Source organism: Colius striatus, chromosome 1 (assembly GCF_028858725.1).
Source record: "Colius striatus isolate bColStr4 chromosome 1, bColStr4.1.hap1, whole genome shotgun sequence".
Taxonomy (NCBI): Eukaryota; Metazoa; Chordata; class Aves; order Coliiformes; family Coliidae; genus Colius; species Colius striatus.
The window spans coordinates 66,748,149-66,764,457 of record NC_084759.1 but is presented as its reverse complement, the minus strand read 5'-3'; the positions used below and the strand labels follow the sequence as shown (position 1 = coordinate 66,764,457).

Below are 16,309 nucleotides of genomic sequence, written 5' to 3'. Positions count from 1 at the left end.
TAATGTAGGTTATATACCCCTAAAAAAGAGACATAAATCATCACACTAAAGAAACCAAATAATAACTCACAGGTCACTGTATTCTCCAGACAAAACATCTGAAATTTTGTTGCTGCCTTCTCACTGACTTTGTGCCCTCTATAGCCGTTTTTACTAGCTACGTATCATCCATCATGTTCTCCTTTCTGCTCCTCTCCCTGCAATCAGGGTCTTCTCAATCTGATTATGCCTTCATTTAAGATACTATTCAAGACCAGTTTTTCATCTCTGTCTTCATTGCTGAAGTCATGGTCAGCTCTGCAGACTAGAATCAGTAGTCTCAAAAAATACTCAATGGAATATGGAACATTACTAAAAGGCCAAGTGCCTTACATTATGCAATAACTGCACATGTAGTTACTGCAATTACACGTACTAACCCAGCACTTTGCATGCAATTGATCTAGGCACTAACAAGAGGATGATGAACTTGATGGTCTCAGAAACAGGATCACTGCACATTTAACACAGCTACAGATCCACACATCACCTGCTCTTCATTTTAATATACTTTACAAACTGGCAAGAAGGGAAAAGTAGAAGGAATAAACTAGCACATACTGTTTTTTGTTAAAAAGAAAGCTGTAAAAACAGATACTGAACTTGGAGTAACGGCTAACAACAGTAGTCATAAAGCAGCTTGTTGTGCTAATAACAACTAGCTCTCCATAGTCAGTTCCTCGTGCAGTTTGTACATTCATCGCCTACACCAGTATGTGCTTTAGCAGGGCACTTTTTCTGTAGATGTCACCGAGAGAGTGAAGAGAAAGCAGTTAACTGCTACTTAAAAAGGGTGCCACTGGAGATAAACTCAGTTTTATACACACATATTTAAGGAGCCTCAATCAAAACAAGCGATGTGGAGCTTCACATATGCAACACTGAGTTTGACTGTTAATGAAGAAGCCACTAAATCCACATCAGTTGAAATAAAATATGCACCAAAATATCAAGCAAGAAGGTAAAGAGAAGTTGGCAGCATTCTCTTTTCTGTCACATTTTCTCTGCAGGCCTAATCTAATCCAAAGCTTCAAATGAGTAGTGGGATACGTCTATATGGAGTTGATTGCATAGCCAGGGCCATATTTGAGAAACACTTAATTAGGATGAGATGTTGTCCCTGTAGGGGAGTCCCAAATGCTGGTTTTTTTTCCTCTATTGTTACGGATCTCTTAGTGTGGAGAGAGGTCCCACAGGGGAGAAGACATAGCTGTCTTGGGGAAGAATGAAAATTCTTTTTTCATTTCTTCAGCAAAAAGCAGCACTGAACTTGATGGATATGCAGGATTCCCTAGGCATATATTTTCCAATGTAGAAAATGATTAATAGAAGAAAGACTATATGAATGACTAGTATTACTGCAATTCCTTTTAAGTCACAGCAAAGCTAGCTACACAGTCCAGCAATTTGCTGCTGGAAACTTCATCCTTGCCTTCTTGGGATCAAGAAAGACCTGTAAGTGCATGCCTGACTCCCAAGTTGTTATTCACTGAATGGCCCAAGATGGTAAAAGGAAAAAATTACACATAAGCCCCCGAAGCATCCTGTTATGCAATGCATTCCATTCTCCCCCCATTAAATGACACAGTCTGTGGTACCTACCTCTTCCTTCAATTCCAGATGTAGGCACAAACACAGACTTTTTAGTAAATGATCTGAAGTCTGCATTGACACACATCTCATACACACACACACACACAAAAAAAAAAAAGCAATGCTGCATGAGAATGTACATTTGCTGTCTCTCTCTGCTTGACCTTAAAACGAGCTGCTTCCCCCTTAGCAGGACTTGAGGAAGTCTGAGAAGTCACTACTGCTCACCACTGACTTTACTCCAACATTCCTTCTTTGCTGAACTCTGTAAGAGGGCAGCGAAGGTTCTCCATCAATTTCTGCACATGATTACCCACATGACCATAAGCATCACATGTGACCATCACATTTCACCTCTTGCTGTTTCTTATTTCCAGAATAGTAAAACCTCCTGCCTTTACCAAAAGATTCAACTGACTGGCATCAGCTGGTGGTTAAGGCCATATCCCATGTGTCACCAGCACATGTGCCACAACTTCTCTTACTCTCTGAAATCCCAGAAGCCAGGTGTGCAGGGGTCAGCCCAACTTACAGCCCACCAACAGCTGCTTTGGCCTGGGGGAAGCAAAAGGAATCCTATTTCCAAACAATGTTCAGTAATGAGTTGGAAAGAGTTCTTACAACAGTCCTCCGCTAAAAGAAACCCCACCAGGACAGTATTCAACTCTCTGGGCCCATTCATGTGACCATCAGCCTCCTTCCCCTGCCAAATCACAAGACACAGAGTAGCTCTTTCACTGTGGAGAACTAAATACTTGACAAGTTATTTGTGAAGTGCCCAACAGGATTCAGTTCCCATCCTGAAGGATATTGCTTTATACTGCAGAAATACTGAACAACAATAGAGGTCTTCCTCGATTTCTGGTGCCCTAGAATGTTCAAGAAGAATAAAGAACAAACAGCTTGTACTTATAGTGGAAACAGATGACGAATACTGGCCTTTCAGCATAGGCTGTACTTCGAATCTCACAACTTTCCAGAAACACACTGCTTGTTGAAATATGAACAAATCGTACTGTTACTAGCTAATTACCTACCTGAGCTTCTTAGGACAACACACCAAATGCTAAGAGAAAACCCCTGGCCAATATAATGCCCATAATAAAAAGCATTGGCTTAGCATGCCACTGATAACAGAAGGTAGGATCATGTCAGCACTTCATTATTTCTGAGGCTGAAGTTCCTTTTGTTTTGTCTACCTCTAATTTATTTCCTCTTTGAACCTTTACATTCAGTTTCCACAGATCATCACACATTATAGTAGCAATTACTAAAATTAGATTACCTTACTCCATCTTCCACAGATGAAATTCAGCATGTGCATCCAGTTCTTTTTTAATAAAGCCTGAAAGACACAAAGAGGACAAACTGTTTCTGACTGAATGGATCTAAATAAATAGGCTAGTAGTAGAGGGGAAGAAATGTGGGGGAAAGTTATAGGAAGAATTAAAACAAAAAACTACTAAAAACTTGTAAAAAGTGCAGAGCATCTTCACCATTTGAAACAGAATCAGGACTGTGGATCAGTTCCGAGAGAAGAGAACATAAAAATAAAGCAGAAAGAACCATTTCAGAATAGATACTGTTACTGTAACATTTTACACTTAGAGACCATGATGTATATCTCCCTCCTACTATGTTAATGAAAATGCAATGCATTTAACTAAAATGACTGTTCTATTAAGTCTGTAAAAGACTCAATGTGGTTATGGCATAAGAAGCTCAATAAAATAGCTACTTCATGTCACCAGAAACAATGGAGCTCTCCCAGCATAGCTTCTCAACTTGGCTGCCTTGTCCTTTCTGCTCATTCCAGCTGCAGTCAGTGTTGAGGTCATCAAACAGTTGGCACAGAGGAACCTTCGCAAAACAGAATCCAGCCTCTGTCCCCATCTCACCTTCGCCAGCAATTTTTACCTTCTGCAGGTACAGACTAAATTCACTGCTAGAGAGATTCAAGAGTTTCATTTCTTGCCATCAACACCCACAGCTCTTCCATTGTGACAAGGAACCTATTGTCCTTAGCCATACCAACATCACTCACCACACCTAAGCAATAGGCATTTTAACGTTGGGGTTTCTTTTTCCCTTCAAGAAGTATAATCATGACATTTCCTAGCACATTTTTATCTCATAAATCAATCAGTCCAGAATGGAAACTGTTCAACCTCTCTCAGAAAACTGTTACACAGATGGAACTTGTTGTTACAGGTGACACCTCAACCAGTAGAACACTTACTTCACATTTCAAAAGCATTATGGAAGGAGAAAAATAATTTATAAGCAATTGTTTACTCCACAACTGATGCACCACACAAATTGATCTTTCAGTTTCACACCTTCACCTGCCTATTTACACTCAGAATTAGAGAACAAAGACATTAACTGTGTAACCTGGAGTTAGTAAATAACTCTACGGATCAAACTCTTTATCTTAAGGCCAAAATAAAACCTCTTCAAACAGTATGCTCTCCAGGAGAAGAACAAGAATGATTTTTAGCCTGAAATGTCTGCCATTTTGCTAAAACAGTGCATATGTTAGAACTTGTTGACCATGTTATCACAAAAGTGTGGTAAGGCATCAGGTTCCTATATGGAGATGACATTTTCCTAATAAAATATACAGATGGGGCAAATATATAAATATATATAGAAGGACTAAAAAGATAAAACTTTTAATCACAGAAAAATATACTATTGAGTTTAAGTATTTTTACTGCTTTAAAAATATTAAATTCAGTGAAGATTCATACATAAAGCAAACTAAGTTCAGACTTGGGAAAATCAAAACTACAAAAGAAGAGCCAGGATCGAAGGAAAAGAAATAAGTTTAAAAGAACCAAAACAAAACAATAGACTACGGACTAGCAAGAAGAACTTCTGCTACAAATTGGGAGTTTATCAGTTGAGAAAAAACAAGAAGGAAAACCTCCGTGTCAGAAAATGCACACACAAAAAAAGGCAGATCACTGTGTTCTGTTGTATCAGCCAATGTGTTCCTGTCTTGACAAAAAGAGCAATGAGACCGAGTCAGGAACATTGGCTGCAAGAAGTTAAAACACCTCCCTTCTCACTCTGTAAGATGTGTAGAGAAAATTTTATAAAGAGAACAGAGAGCCTTCCCAGAGCAGACCGAAAAATTGTTAAGCTTGTAAAAATGGAGGCTGAGATGAGTTCCAGTTTGCTTTCCAGAAATCCATAACAGGGCCTAAACACCACAGAGGTGAAAAAGGCATTAAGATAAATAGGATGTTAAGAAAATAACTAACCTAAGTGGAGTAACAGAATGCTAGTTTAGCCAAGGAAAAACTTGTTTTCCACATAAAAGGAGCATTATGCCTAGACTCAACTGAACTCAATGCCTAGCATTAAGACTAGACTCAGTAACTCAGCCCTATGCTTCTCTGGACTCATCAGTAAAGCATCTAAAATTTCTTACAAAATTATACTTCTTCACAGAAGTGGCCTATAAGGTGGCTCAAGTTTTCTTCTCTTTTATTATCTAAGGCAAAGGCAGAACAAACTTGAGGTCTGGTAAGCTCAGTGGAGGCATATAAAGGTCCAAATTGGTATCCTTTATAATTTCAACTGCATTTATTTAGTGTAGGGGGGGGGCGTGGGGTTTTTTTTTCCATTCTAAAAGCAGGGCGTGTACCATGAAAGCTCCTGAACACCATGAAAGCAACTCATAAAGCATGTCACAGCCAGCTACAGCCACAAGATCAAGGGCTGATACAATGGACCTGCTATATTATAGTCCTGTAATAATACTGTGCCATTGTTCACCTTCAGGAGTTATAAACACTTAAACCTGGTAACTTATTATTCATTTCACTTAAAATGAAGACATTAAAATGGCAGAGTATAAAATAATCTATAAATAATATTTTACAGCTCACAGAGACAATAAAATGACTAGTTTTGTGGCCACAGGAAAACCCCTTTTATCTCTGGTTGAGTTCACACTTCTGTAGAATAGAGACAATGCAACTTAGTAACTACATTGAGTTTTCCTGCTGCCAATTTATAGTCCTATGCTACATTGCTCATCGCCCTCAGGAAGTCACACCCATTGAGCAGAGCAACATTGGAAATAACACATTTTGGACTGTTGTTTTAAATCAGTCACAAACTGCAATTTCTGCAGAGAAGGTAAGACCTACCTACTGATCTCCCAGCCAGTTCTGGCCTCCCACAGGTGCCCTCCTGAGCTCTGTCCCATTCTAAAAGCAACTTTTGTTTGTTCTTCAACTGCAGTCTTAGAGGATGCCTGTAATTTCTCCTCTTTGACACAATCACATTTTCAATTGCACTCCAATTCTGTTGCGCTCTGATGCCTGATTAAGAACACTAAAGTGCTAGCTTTAGCCATAAAAACTAACTGAAACATCAGTAGTACGTGCCCAGGTAACAAGCCTTGAGATTCTGATGTCACTTGCATATGAAACAACTTTAACTGAAAACCAACTCAAGCTCCTTTTTTTCACCCTACATTGTGCAGTTTTCAAACTCCATTGCCTTGCAACAGCAGTAAGACTATGGCAGAGTGTGGTAATGCGCTACTGCAGAGCACACAAAAGCAGCAGCTTCTTGGCATGTTCTGCCTCTGGCCTCTGCATTAAGAAATGATGACAATGGAAAAAAAGATTCTTCAAAGACTGCAGCACGATTTTGCTTAATTAAAACCATATAGAAATTGTTTTGCAATCAACTAATGATGGCAGTTCAAGCCTTGGGGCTTGCTGCCAGATTTTAAAAACAATTCAGACCATTGATTGTAAGGAAATGATATGTAGTGAGATGCTTTTTCTTCCCAACTGCTTTTTTTTGCAACCAGGGTTACCACATAAACTCAGGAGAACATCAGTTGACAATTAATTCTGCCACACCATTATTCCTAAATACTGCAGAAAGTGAAACAGATGACATCATTTACTGAGAAAACTGAAAGTGTGATATAAAATGGACAGTGAGATGGACTGAGAACCATCTGAATGAGAGAGCCCAGAGGGTGGTGATCAATTGTGCCCAGTCAAGTTGGAGGCCTGTGGCCAGTGGGGTTCCACGGTGGTCAGTTCTGAAGCCAGTCTTGTTCAACTTCTTCGTCAACAACCTGGATGAGAGGACAGAGTGTACCCTCAGCAAGTTGGCTGATGACACCAAACTGGGAGGACTGGCTGATTCCCCAGAGGGCTGTGCTGCCATTCAGCGGGATCTCAACTGGTTTGAGAGTTGGACAGAGAGGAACCTCATGAGGTTCAACAAGGACAAGTGCAGAGTCCTTCATCCAGGGAAGAACAACCTCATGCACCAGTACAGATTGGAGGTGACCTGCTTGAGAGCAGCTCTGCAGAGAGGGACTTGAGAGTTCTGGTGGGCAGCAAACTAAACATGAGCCAGCAATGTGCCCTCATAGCCAAGAAGGCCAATGGCATTCTGGGATGCATCAATAAGTGTGGCCAGCAGGTCAAGGGAGGTTCTCCTCCCCCTCTGCTCTGCCCTGGTAAGGCTGTATCTGGAGTATCCAATTTTATGGGCTCCCCAGTTCAAAAGTGACAGAGAACTTCTCAAGAGACTCCAGTGGAGGATAAAGACGAGGAGAGGACTGGAGCATCTCTTAAATGAAAGGCTGCAAGACCTAGGTCTATTTAGCCTGGAGAAGACTGAAGAAGGACCTTATCCGTGCTTATAAATACCTAAAGGGTAGCTGTCAAGAGGATGGAGCAAGTCTCTTTTCTGCAGTGCCTAGTGACAGGACAAGGGGTAATGGGCACAAGCTGGAACAGAGGAAGTTCCACTTGAACATGAGGAAAAACTTCCCTGAGGGGGTGAGGGAGCCCTGGCATAGGCTGCCCAGGGAGGTTGTGGAGTGGCCTTTTTTCTCTGGAGTTTTTCAAAATCTGCCTGGAAGCATTCCTGTGTGACCTCATTGAAGTGAGGCTGCTTTAGCAAGGGGTTGGACTGGATGATCTCCAGAGGTCCCTTCCAATTCCTACCATTCTGTAATTCTGTGAAAACAAATATAAAAATGATAGGAAGTGTAAACGCTCCTACTGAAAATCTCTCATTTTCTTTTTTTCCTCCCATCTTCCATCTTTCTCACTCATTGATCAGCAGCTAAATCACTCCAAGGAGGGACAACACTAACACTTTTCCGTTGCAATTAAATGTGGTATCAACATCTCTGAAGGGTACTTACAACCCATGACGCCAGGTGTGATTTTGTCCAAATGGAGAAAAACAAAGCTACTTTGCCCAGAGGCTGGCTTTGATAGCTTTTACTTGGGCACGGTCCAAAAGGCACGCTATTCTGATGGGAACTGCGCCAAACTAAACTACTGCCTCATGTTCCCTGTATTCGCTTTTTCCCCTCCTACTTCAGCAAGACTGCACGTTGGTACAACCTAAACTTCTTTTAAAAAGAACACAGAAAAAAAAGAGCAAAACAGGACAGTGGGCAAATGGTAACATTTAACCAACACACTTAGATAGAACCAAGCTGGAGAATGACTATAGTTACTGCTTATGCCATCAAATTTGAGGAGCAGGACCTAGAACTTCTGAATCTGAAAAGCAGCTAAGGACAAGCCACCTAACAGCAGAGCTGCAAATAACTGCTCATTCACAGCAAGTCATCACATCCAGTGCAGCTTACAAGACACTTCCTGTAAACATGTTTTAAAGACTCAAGTTTCCAACATTCTGCCCACAACCCCAGGGCAGCACATTCTTTTACTAGGTCAAGATAGTCATGACCCCACTACAAACCTCAAGTGAACAGAAGGTAGAATATACCGCTGTGATAGGTAGGAGTCCTGCTGTGCTCTGTCTGATCTTCTCCTTTGCCCTGTGGTGTATATAATGCAGCATCCTTTAAACTATTTTTTAAACTATGTATGATTTCCTGAAGTCTTCTCTCATATTTCCCATCTTGAAATACCAGTCTTCAGGATTTTAAAGAACACCAAACTCTTTTCATTCTGAGAAAATTATTACTGTGATCAATGTGGCAATTCTTGCTATCACCATGTGAAAATATGCCTTATTGAAAAAGAGGAAACTTGTCTGGTCGTGATCTGACTTCCTCAGAATTATTTCAGATTTGCTTGCATTATATATGCAACCTGTACTTTCACAACACTAAAGTTTTAGTTATTTTCAGCTCCCAGTTGGGAAGAAATAAAACACATATCTCTGACTGTACCAATGTCACTGGTTGCAGCAGCACTTTAGCATTCCTAATGCCAGGCTGTGTTCCTGAATGAGTCACAACTACCTGTTGAGAAATACAGTCAAAATTTACCCTGCTCTACACCTGACTTCCATGGAAAGAAATTCATAGTACATGTCGATTTCTCTCCAGCTTGAACAAACATGGATCCAGAACCCAGAGCACACCCCAACATTAAGTCTGTTCCTCAACATTATCATGTCCACGCCTCCATGAGTCAGTCTAGCTACAAAGGGCTGTCCTGCAAAATGGGAAGCAAAGAAAAGCAGATTACAAAACACAGTCTCAAGTTCAAACTGGTTTGCAAGAGTGGATCCTGTATTTCACATTCTATCTTAAATACAGAGAAGTCCTGGTTTGCTGTTAGAAGAATGATCAACCATTTACTATGTGCTTATGTTTAAGAGATTAGGTCTGTGAAGAACACTTAGGACCGTGGTGAATCAACTTGAACAGTTTTGTAATACTGTTGACAAAAAATGAACTGTGGCCAGTACCTAAAGTTCTCACTCCCTTCTTTCATGTTTGATATTAATGTCACAGTAAGATACAACTTTCTTAGGTAACCAATGACCACATGCCTGCCTCTTTTTTATCACAGTAGGCCATGCTTTCAAGCTAAATAATATTACATTGTAAAACTAAACATCCAAGAGTAATGTGTGGAAATTAGCTTCATACAGTGTAATCAAATAATAGTTTTCTGGGGGTGTTCAGTTTTACACAAATCCCTGAGATACAGACATTAAGACGGGTTTTCCTTCTAGAGTAATCTATTACACTGACCTTATCACGCAGACATATTTTCTGGATCCCCTAACTGCAACTGGAGACTTGATGTAAACTAGAACACTGAGCACTCCATCCTGAAATGCACAGCACAATATGCAGAAAGCTAGACTGCATTATTTTTTTTTTTTTTTTGCATAGAATAGTCACATGTTTGACCTCATTAATATTTACAAGTATTTGAAAGGTGTATGTCAAGAGGATGAGACAACTTTTTCTGTAGTGTCCAGTGATAAGACTAGGGGTAATGGACAAAAGCTGGAACACAAAAAGCTCCACATAATGAAAATCTTCTTTTCTGGGAGGGTGACAGAGCACTAGAAGAAGTTGCCCAGGGAGGGTGTGGAGTCTCCTTCTCTGGAGGTTTTCAAAACCCACCTGGATGTGTTACTGTGCAACTTCATCTAGGTGGACCTACTTTAGCAGGGGGGGATGGACTAGATAATCTCTAGAGGTCCTTCAAACCCCTACCATTCTGTGAATCTGTGATGTTTACTGTGAAGACATTGTTTTCTTGAGTCCTAGAATTATGAATCACAGAGGAATGGGGGGAAAAAGTGAAAGTTGTAGGGAAGTTGGGAAAGTTGTAGGGAAGTTGGGAAAGTTGTAGGGAAGTTGGGAAAGATGTCGTACTTTAAAAAAAGAGGTTGCAAAATATTATACTGCCCATCAACTACCACAGCCCTCCCAAATGCCTATCTATCATCTCCTTTCTCTTGGAAATCTTTTAGAGGTTTGCAAATGTTGTTAGTGACAAGTAAGCACTGTGCTAGGATGGAACTACTCTTCCCATTTATCCTGGACATCTGGCTTATGACAGGAAGGGGTATTGAATTATCACACAAACTGAGACAAATTACTAGTCAATTTTTGTCTGCTACTTATCACAAATGTAACATCAGTTAAGCAGATCACTGATAAATGTTCTGCCTTCCATTTATTTTTCTGCTACTTTTTACAAAAAAAACAGTATTTAAAGACACCTCTGGTTTCTAGAGAGACAATTGCTATGTGTGCCAAGTTGTTTCCAGCCTTCAATAAAACTTACCAGTGGCCCCTTGTGACATTTTTTGATTTCCCATGAAACTAAAAAGCTGTGGTAATGTTTATAAGTCTGAAATATAAATCCCATTGATGATCACAGAAAGGAACGCTCAGTTCTTCTTGAGCTATTAGGAAATATCCCACAAAAAAAAGGCAAAGCTTTTACAAGGCAATCAAAATTCAGACACCATAAATGTCTGAAGCCAAGTCCTTCCCTTCCTCAGTTCACACACACACACGCTTCTTGTGCAAATGGAAGTCTGTCCTTCCACATGCCCAAAACGACCCCTGTACTGCTTAGTCTGAAGGTGCTCAGCCCTTTGCACTGAAATGACATGGCATCTTTAAAAGGGTCCTGTGAGAGAGCTCTTACTTTAAGGGTTAAAAAAGCCCCAAATCCCCCCACCAACTGCCCCAAGCAAACTGCCACCACCTCTGCTTCCCTCTCTAGGGCACAGAGTAAAACAGAGCGGCTGGCATAAATGAGGCTTCCACAGCAGAAGGGGAGGGGAAGGGGACTGGATGGCAGGAGCCAGTTCATGCCCTGGTTTCCTGCCCATGGGCATCCCTGCCCTTCCCACTGCATCCTTCCCCACAGGCAGAAAAGTCCCATCTCACTCTGCCCCACAGGCCCGCTGGCCCCAACTGCTGGGCAGCATTTGCAGGTTCGCTGCAGAGAAGCCCTCAGATTACTGCTTCAGACTCCCTCAGATTGCATCAGTTAAAAGGGCAGTAATACTTATGTGCATTCCATTGCAAAAGATGCTGGTAAAATGCAGGCAACGATAAAGGATGTTATTTCAACGCAGAGCAGTAAACGTGACAAATTAAGGTCATGGCACAGGAACACAATTCTAACTGTATGCCACTCTGATTGCCCCAGCCACGCCTTTGTGGAGCTCAATATAATAAGCTCTTGAGCATCTCTAGCAATGGTAGCCGTGACTTTCCTCCAGAAAGCACAGGTCTGAATCCTTGAAGCATGGGTTAAACACTGTCAAACACAATTTCCTTCAATTCCCATTTCTATTTTACCCACACCCTTAAGTGGCTACTTTCACTCACCGTGTATTTCAGTGAAAGTGATGTAGATAAACTAATTGTACAAACCCCTCGTGAACACTTAGTAAAGATGGTAAAGCTCTGCAGGGTTTCCCATAGGATCCTCTACATGACATCCCATTGCTCAAGACAAACTTAGTACTAAAACTTCATTTAATTTGCTTCTGACCATTAACAAGCAATACCTATTGTTGGGAAAAAGTAAATTACATGACTATGAATACTTACTCACACTATTATTTCAATTCTAAAAATGGCCAGTCTGCAAACACGAGCACTCCTAACTTACTTTCCGAGATAAGATCATAAGCAATTCTGTTAAATTCATAAACTTGAGATCAAAAGTGTTGCAGTCCCTTCTACTCCCCAGCTGAACTGCAGACTTCATATTTCCGATCACTCTTTCTTTCCAAAATCAATTTCTAGTCCCGTTTGCAAGTCTGCCTCACTGCAAACGTGTCAGTAAAACAGTAGTCACTTTTCCATGCAACTTTTCTGTATAAAGTCACTTTCCTGTAGATGTTTTTCATATCATATTCTCACCACTACAAAGCTATGGAACAATAACTAAGAGATATTTCTTACATAGGAAAAAACCACAAAGGTCACATTCTTCATATTACTCACCATCTCCTGTTTACCAAAACACAACTGAAAGTTGTATTATCTCAGAAACACAGAATAATTTAATCAACTTTTCCCAGGCAACCACATTAGAGAGAAAGTTCATAACAGAGAGACCTCATTCTAGCCAGCTCAGCTGCATGCATTTTTACATCATGTATTCACCACCACGAGACTAATATTTAGAGATAATAATACTCAGGATGCAATGCTTCTCATACAAATACTCCATACTAATGTACAAAGCTCAAAAGAGCTCTTGCAAGCAACAGAAGATATTGTCAGCATGGTATTTTTTTCACGTCCTTCTATGTGCATTAAAAGAATCAACATTTTTATCATGTTGGTCCCTGTGTCCTCAGGAGAAGCCCTTCCAGTTGCCCAACAGAAATAAGACTAATGCTAGAGGAAGAAAACAGAACTTTTGCTTTAATGTCAGACCATTAGTGCTTATTTCTAGAACGTGACTGAAGAAATCTTTTACAGCAGTTAGTATTTTGGGAATCTGGGGCTTAAGATAACCCCTATCACACATAAGAAACATGATGAAGTTACAGGCTTTTTAGTGAAATCTGGAATATTGCAATGTTGTTGATTTGTTGTTGTTGTTTGGGGTTGGGTTTTTTTTTAAATCAGATTTGTTGCCCAAATAACCTGCAGAAATGGACACACTGTGTTATTCACCTCTGCCTATAGCAGCTCTGCCATCTGGCACTAGCAAGTATTTATCTAAAAATTAAATCTGAATTAAGAATCATGAACCCATTCCTTTCAAACTGTGTTTCACCTGAACGTGGAAAGTCAATTCACAGTCATTTGAGACATCGAATCTACCAATTCAGTACCATTTATTTAAGCCCATACAGCAGACTCGGCGGTACTCTACTGCTTTAAAAGATGAAGAATCAAACTGAAACAAAAACTGAGCTAATCCCAGATTTCTGTGTCCCTATAAAATACAGGGAGAATTCAGTACAGAAATAACATACCATCATAATCCAGGCCATAATCTCATTTAACCAGATCAAAACGAACTATAGTTATCCTTACTCTGGCTCCGATACCAGAGCAGAGAAGGGGGACTACAGTCATGAAGGACTGGTCAAGTGGAAACTCAGACCCTGAAGGCAAACGAAAGGACAGTCACTGCTATATTCACAGTATAGGCTACAACCTTTCACTCTTTATTTAAAGTAGTACACGCTCAAGAATACACAAAGGTGTTAACAGACAAAAAGTGAGACTGTGACTTCATCTGTGTGATACAAAATCTCACAATGAGGTGGGAACCCTTCTAACAGACAACCAGGACGTGTTCACTGCCTCCTCCTGTGTGTCCCTCTGCTTAAACTGCTTCAGGATTAAGTGAAGAGCTTTTCAAGACACAGTATAAACAAAGGTTTAACAGTTCTTTTCCCCTCCTCTTTAAAGCCAGGCAACAAATCTAAACCAAATAAGAAAACTTATTCAGAAAGCAGGGAAAGGGACAAAGAAGATGCTCTCTAGATGCATACACAAATACAAATAAAGACCCCCAAAACAACTGATGTAAAAATGGTAATTCCTAAAAATTACACAAGCAAAAGAATGAGTTCTGCAAAAAACAAGATGGTTCAGTACTGCAAAGTGCTATTCATACTGCTCACATGCAATCATTTGCTTCCAATGTAACTCGCTTCCATGGATTTATTTCAAAAATATACACAAAAAACTAATAAAAACTTGTAAAAAAAACAAGTCAAACAAACTTCTTCCCTCCCTTCTTTTCAAATTTAGATTTGAAAACAGAAACACTGTGCTGTTCTGTGACACAAGGATGTACTACACAAACACCAATACACTGCTGCTTTTTCAGTGTCTTTCAAAAAGTCTTATGTCAAATACCACATCACCACAGAAAATATAGCAATCATTTTTTGTGGGGGAAAAAAAACCAAACAAACCAAAACATTATTTAGTGCATACACCATCTTCTACCTTGTGTAACACTCTGTATCTGATATGGTTGTGCTCCAGTTCAGATTGATCAGGTCAAACTGTAATAAAATTTTTAAAATCACTCATACTAAAGATGATTTATGCAAATTTGTTTCAATAACAAGCCTGGATTTCCCCCAAGCTCTTCACTAGCCATTTAGCAAGGCTAGCTATAAATCACTGTTGATGCAGTTTACATGTAAAATAAGAAAATGCTTCCTCCCATTGAAGGTCTCAGAGCTTCAAGAATTTTTGAGAAATTCTTTATTTTCTCCATGCCCCTCATTTCTTCACTTACTACCCACAGAAACAACTGTTTCCTGCAGAGTCATTTCCCCCTGCCACAGCTGGGAGAGGCAGAACAACATGCACAAAGACAATGTCAGTGCCCATTTCAATACTTCTGCTCAAGGACTGAGGAAGACAATATGTTAACAGATCGGGGCTAATCTAGCAGCATTGCATCCCAAGTTCCAGGAAGGCAGATGAAGGGCTCAGAATAACACAGTTAGATCAAGGCCACAAAGGAAGCCACAGAAAAAGCAGCACATCTTGCAGAGGAAGAAACAAAAGGACAGATGAACATCCCACCTGTCATTCGCACCACAAGTGCCACAGGAGCAAAAGGGAAGAGCTGAATTACATGAGCTTTGAGGCTTTGTACCGTTCAAGGGTTGCCTAGGTGCAAAACCTATCGAGAGAATCATTGAGCAGATTACAGTAGAGTGACTGAAGTGAGTCATAAAGGGCGACTTAAATTTCAGCAGGAAGTCTATGAAAGCTTCAGTAAGGGCAGAGATAACAAAACATGGCTCTAGTATAATGCAGAGATGAGAAAACCAGCCATGCAAGCACCGGTGATGTCTTGTAGGCTAGGAAGAGCAGGGAAGAAGAGTGACCTGGGATCTTCTGCTTGGGTTCACTGGAGATAACAGACCATATCTTATAGAAAAGAAAGGTCAAGGAGATCATGAACTCCAAGTCCTGCCAAAAATACAGGTCCTAACAGTTTGTACCGCATGCTGCCTTTATGGCCTGATGCAAAGCCAACTTAAAGCAAAACTAACTTTCAGGGTGCCTTGAGAGCAGACTTTGACAAATCCTATTATACCTATCAAAAAATCTCTGCACAGAAGGATACAATAAAACTGTTTTCTTTGCACTTAACACAGTTATGATCATGTATCTGCACAAATCTCCCCTAGCTTGGCTATTTACATTTTAGTTGAGTCTTGTCAATATATCTAAAAGAAGGCATGTAATCCTCAAGAGAATATCATAGCAAATCACCTCTGAAACTGCTTTAGTTCTTCCAAGAAGCCTTCCAACTCATATAAAACAAACTGTCTATCTATCTTGCAAGGCCAGAGTTTTTGTTCTTTTTTCGGCTGATGCTCTTTTTCAGTTAGTGGCATTCCAGTAGCAAACAGAATGATATAGAAGGCAGCATGAGAATGAGATAAATCAGAGGAAATTCTGGTGATCAGTGATTACACAAAGAGTTTACAGACAAATAGGATGTAGAGGCTGTCTTCAGGGTTGTGCTGAATCAGAGGCTGTCATCCTGGTTTTTAGATGTAAAGCACGTTTCTGAAATTTAACTGTGCATTAATAAAGAAATTATGTAAACTCAATTGAAGAAAATTGAGTTTTAGAATAATATATTATTTGTTCTGGTTTAAAATAATACAGAATTTGTACTCTTAAATGCATATATACTTAAAGGCAAACATGAAAGTAAACACAATTCTGACACACAATCTTATAAAACAATTATTTGGACATAAATTAGTGGAAACATTAAGACTATAAAGCCTGTTTTATTTGGACTTGTTTGGATTTAGAAAAGGAAGGAAAGACTGTCATATGCCAGAACTTTGTTAGTGTGCAGTCTTAAAACCAACTCTAACATTGTTTAAATTAGCTTGCATGTATAATGTTGTAACATGA

General features: G+C 39.9%; 1 protein-coding gene across 8 annotated transcripts in view; it reads right to left on the bottom strand.

Moving 5' to 3' along the window:
• Window positions 1–16,309, bottom strand: part of INPP4A (inositol polyphosphate-4-phosphatase type I A) — a 128,882-nt gene that overhangs the window by 74,643 nt on the left and 37,930 nt on the right. For all 8 annotated transcript variants that reach the window (XM_061997931.1, XM_061997990.1, XM_061997964.1 and 5 more), the window contains exon 2: window positions 2,918–2,977. The gene's annotated coding sequence lies outside the window, so the exon portion shown is untranslated. The remainder of the gene's footprint in view (window positions 1–2,917; window positions 2,978–16,309) is intronic.